Here is a 5,647-nt window from a genome sequence, read left to right as displayed (position 1 = left end):
CAACCAGAGGACAAAGAGCTATCAAATTCTAGCTCTCTCAATCTGACGAACTCAAGTGATTCAGATTAAATTCTTCTCAAGTGGTTAAGGATCAAGATACTACCTACGTTCGGTACTATCAATTGAATCCAAAACCTGCAAATCCTTCAACAAATTCGTAAAGCGCAAAGCGAGGATCGAAGGAATTTTTCTTCAACAAGTCCGCCAAAGCTAAAAGCAAAGGACCGAAGAAAACTATCCCAAAGTTCACAAAAAGCCCAAGGGCTGAACTGAAAGGATTTCGTCGTCAACAAGTCCGCTATGCACAAAGCTCTGGACCGATGACTTTTCGCCATCGACCTAATACAAACCTAAGGGTTTAGGTCATCGGCATCTACTCTTTCAACAAGCCCGCCAAAGCTAGAAGCATAGGGTCAAGGGTACAAAAATCACCTGACAAGTCAACAAAGACAAATCAGATAAACTTCCATCAATGTCCAAAGCACAGGACAAAACAAATCAACATCTCAACCATCTATTGATACATCCAAGAGATCTATGGAGGAAGAAAATCGTAGTGTGACATCCAAGCAAAATTTTGGAGATCCACTAGAAGAAAACTAATGTGACATCCAAATAAGTTTTTGGAGATCCACTAAATGAAACCTTAGTGTGATATCTATAACAAATATCTAGAGATCCACAAAGTCAAACAGCTTACAACAAACGTAATTCGCTCTAGACGCGAACCACATTTGTTGGGGGGCATTTGTTAACCTCTGTGTAAACCACACAAAAGAGGAATGAAATCATGAATCCCGCATACAAACCTCGTATTGGTCGAGACGCCAAAATCTCCGCGAATACGGCAAGAAAACTCGCAAGAAATCTTGTATACCTCGTATACGACGACTCAGTTCAGTTCTCCGAGAATCCTGCCCGAAATCCTGCCGAATCACTGTGCAGTCGGCACCGTCCCGGAAATCCTGCGATCCGTAGCTTCGCTCGCGTCGTTAAATACCCGTGGCTCACACAAAGCTTCGGCTGCTCTCCCCCACGACTCTCTCCCAATCCCTCTCTGCTCCCGAACTCCTCTCCCACGACCGAACTCCACCAGGTCGAAACCTCGCCTCCTTCCTTCTTTCTCTGCGAACCAACCCAGTTCTCCTTCCCGAGCCCGTCTCCTTCTCCGACTGAGCCGCCTGCCCGGTTCCCTGTGCCGATTACTACCAATCTCGATCTCTCCTCCTTCGATTGAGACAGAGAAATAAACCGAGAGAGAGAGAGAGAGAGAGAGAGAGGGAAAGAGAGAGAACCTACCTCCACCGAGCCTCCAAGCTCTGTCGTCCCGCTCCCTTTCCGATCCCCACACGGCTGCTGGGTTTCGCTGCTTCGACGACACTTCCCTTTTTGTGTGGATCGAAAGTTCCGACATTTTGATCTAAAGTAAGAACAGTAGCTCGCCTACTGTGTAGGTAGCTTTCTCCCTTACCCGTGCTTCTTCGGCTTGACCCCGTGAAACCGAAAGGGGGAGAGGGAGATGTTATATTTTTATATATATTTATTATAATTATTATTTAAATAATAATTAAGTATAATTAAATTAGATTTAATTAAATTAATTATGTTAATTATGTAATTAATTATGATTAATAATAATTAATTATAATTGATTAAATTAATTATAATTTAATGTTATTTTTTAGTATAATTAATTAATAAATGATTTTATTAAGTATAGTTAATTAAATAAATTATATAATTAATTACTTATTAATTTTAATTAAATCAGTAAGTTAATGATAATTAATTAAGTTAATTTTTAATAACTATTTAATTATGATTATTAAAAATTAAATTATAATTAATTTAAATTAATTATAAAAAATATGCTTTTTCCCCCGATCCGCGCCGACGACCGCCAAGGTATAACCTAACCCTAAATACCGAGAACCCGTTTCAACGCATTCGTCGAGACAAAACGACCACCTATGCACGCTTTTGCTAGGTGATGGGAGGGAGTGCGTCACGACGCTTGCGAACGAAGCGGGTAATCACCTAAATTCTTCTTCAAGTTCGTAATCGCCTGGGAGAACCCCGCCTATACACGCTTTTCTTAGCGTGGTGAGAAGGGTCCCGGTGCGATGCGCAGCGAAGCGGGGATATCCCATAAATACCCGCTTGTGGGAAACTAACATTTCTTTTCTGCAAATAATATTTAAAAAATAAAAAAAATACTGGTTTTACAAAAAAAGGGGGGGTACCCTAATTGCCGCTTTTCTTAGCGTGGTGGGGGATCGAAAATTACACGACCGCGTGTCCTCGAAAGAGGGCATCTACGATGGCACGCTTTTCTTGGCGTGGTTGGGTAAGGCCCTAGTTTTTCATAGTTTTCCCTCTAAAAAGGGGGGAGACGCGGAGACTGCCGAAATTTGGACTAAAAATCCAAGGACTTTGAACAATATTGAATCTTATTGGATCACTCAGTTGGACTAAAATTTGGATTCAATTGAACTGCAAAATTTGAATCAAATGAACAAACTTGGACAATATTTGAAACTTGCACATTGAACCCTCATTTGGAACTCAACTGAGCGTAATTCCGAGACAATGGTGGAACTCGAACAAATGGAAAGAAGCTCACTTGAGCTTGACTATTTTTTACCAACTTGTGCTAGACTTGGAATTCATGATTGAATTTATTTTGGAACTTGAATCTGAATTGAACTACAAAAGGCTTAAATCAAATTGAACCTTACAAATTTGAATCAAATGAGGAAGACTGTATTTGGCATACTTTGAATCAAGCATAAGTGGACAAGAATAAAACTTGGATTAACTTCAAAACATTTGGACTTGAACTTTGCAAGTGACACATATAACTACAAATGAACTTGAGCTAAAATAGAGGACTTATGAATTTATTTTGCCAATTTGAACATAAAAGAGCAAGATTTGGACCAAATTTGAACATTGAATTCCTACATCAAGTAGATTGACTTGAACTTTGTACAAATTTGCAAAGGCAATAAGCTTGGTGATAAGGACTTGTTGGATCCCCAAGTTTCAAACTTCAACTCATGGGGTGTATAATCATCTCAAAGATACAAGTATATTATTAAAATTTATGATATAAGCTCTCATGGATATAACTTTTCTTGATCAAAGGAAGATGTATGTGACCTATTCATACATGTTGCAAACAATGATGTTGGGAACAAGAAAGTCACAACTAATAACATGCCTCAAGCATTGAACATCATAAAGATGTGTGATCTAGTCACAAAATGGAAGCACAAGAACATTCCATTTAGTTCTATGCAAGGTGATCTTACATACAAGGGATGGATGAAAGACTCAATATTTGATGATTCATATTATCCAAGCAAATGATAAGTGAATAATGTAATGAGACATGCCTGCAATCAAACCACCGTTATGAGCTCCAATATGTCTATTAGTCAAGTATATGAATGAATGACGGTAGAGAACAACATAGTCCTTCCACCACTCCAAGGTATCTACCAGTTTTTTATTTTTATTTGTGGCGAAGACACTATGATATCTCAATGATTTAACAATTGTCCAACATCAGTCGAACACATCGGCCCTCTATAAAGAAAAGACAAATGATACGTTAATGGAGTATAAATATGTAAGGGATGTAAAATACACCTTATACATACACATAGATGTTAAAGGCAGAAGCATTAAGATACGATGAGTGCAAGTATATACAAGTGTTAATAGAAAAACTATCGTAAACCCAATATATCACTACAGGGCAAATACAGAAGAACTGTAGATAGATAGAGCTCTTACAAGATGCTGTAGAATGACCTGCAAGACGCTACAATATGTTGCCACATGCAAAGATACCAAATGACTACACATCTCAAAATGCCCAAGGCCAGGGACCAAACGATAAAAAATTTAGTTGCAAAAACTATGAACCCGCCTACAAAATCAACAAATAGTGTACGGACAGTCACTTGTACGACAGCAGTCGAACAATTCTATCCAAAGCTGGCTACGCCGCCAGCCCAGCATCTGCAACATTCGTACAAAGCAGACAGAAGGCGTCTACAATATATTCAAGAATACCCCCGCACGGCACAATATTTATATACCACATAGGCACACTAAAAGGGTAATGTAATACAAAATACCCGCATCCGGCCCGGGAGCGTGTATTGGTAACACGTGACGTCTAAGCGCGATGGCTGCGGCGGGTTGACAAGTGAATTCAGTGTCGAAACCGATTCCTTCTATATACGGGTCAATAGAGTAGACATGGGTTTCGGATACCATCAAACAAATATATCGGTTGTGTGATACTCGTCATATTTGTCCTAATACATTCATATTAGGCCTTAACGGCGCTACAACAATATGGATTCACTAATAAAGGCCTCAAAGCCTACAAATACCCGATCCTCTTGTCGACTAGCCCGATAAGAGTGACAAGGTTCAATCCATAAAGAGAAATGCCAACACCCCGATGATGGCGATGATGATTATCTCAACCGAGGGTGTTCAGCAAGTATTTCGAAAATTCCACTCAAATAACCCAAGACACTCCACAAATCAACATTCAAAGCTCCACCCAAAATTCCAAAATTTCAAAAATATTTTAATTTGAAAATCTAACTATCACAGTTAAAGCCAAACTTCATCCACCCTCCGCAACAGTTTGCCGGGCGGACAAAAATTAAAGTTCTACTTTCAGCTCACAAAGAGCCAAATGCCTAGTTCGATAAAATATCACTAGATCCATTCTCACAAACTCTTGCCAGTAAGGACGTGGTACGTGTCCTCTACCGGCAGTTTCGCCTGTCAATGGAACTGCAGGTTAAACGGTTTAAGGACTGGGAGCCGCTCTGACCGAGTGGTTTTGCCGCCAATGTACCACAAAGATGAGCGGTATGGCAGAGCTAAATACGCTCCTTTGGCGTTAAATTCCTTGAATATGAATCAATAGGATTGATCGATAGGGCACAGGCCTCCTGTTGTGGTGGGTTATGTCCCTTGGACAACCATCAAGCCCTTGTCTCAGGTCCCCTTTGGACGAGCATACCCATGGCTGCGACAAGGATCCTCTGTCAGGTTGGGTACGCTTACCTCCTCTGTACTAAGTAGAAGGGACATGATAGCCTGGATGACGGACCAATGGGATCTCTGATCGGGCCCATCATCCATATTCCCGCAACATCGCTTAAGGTGCTAAGATGGTAAATTTCTATTTAAATATTATCTTCCAAATATCCAACTTCCAATACCCAAATCCACCTAATTTCCAATTCTAATCAATACTAAATCCATTGCTGCTACTATATGCCAGATAACACGTATCTACTACTAATGATCGACACTAGCCTTAATCGAAAGTTCTGCTCTCGTGATCGGGAGAGGTATTAAACTATAAGGGCTTGCGCCTATAGGCGACCGATCATAAGTTCAATGGGGGAAATCTCTGGTAGTGTCTTATCTCATCCATCTGCCTTCCATTTACACTCGGACTTATTCAGTAAAACTCCGCCGCTCCAGGCATAAATAGACAAGCGACGGCGGGAGGCCGGGCCGAATTTCTGAGCTCCGGACATGCTACTTTTAATATTTGGATTTAAGCGTTTTGATGCAGAATATCAATTTGGGGGCAAATCCTTCA

Source organism: Dendrobium catenatum, unplaced genomic scaffold (assembly GCF_001605985.2).
Source record: "Dendrobium catenatum unplaced genomic scaffold, ASM160598v2 fragScaff_scaffold_903, whole genome shotgun sequence".
Classification (NCBI taxonomy): domain Eukaryota; kingdom Viridiplantae; phylum Streptophyta; class Magnoliopsida; order Asparagales; family Orchidaceae; genus Dendrobium; species Dendrobium catenatum.
This window is presented reverse-complemented; position numbering follows the sequence as displayed.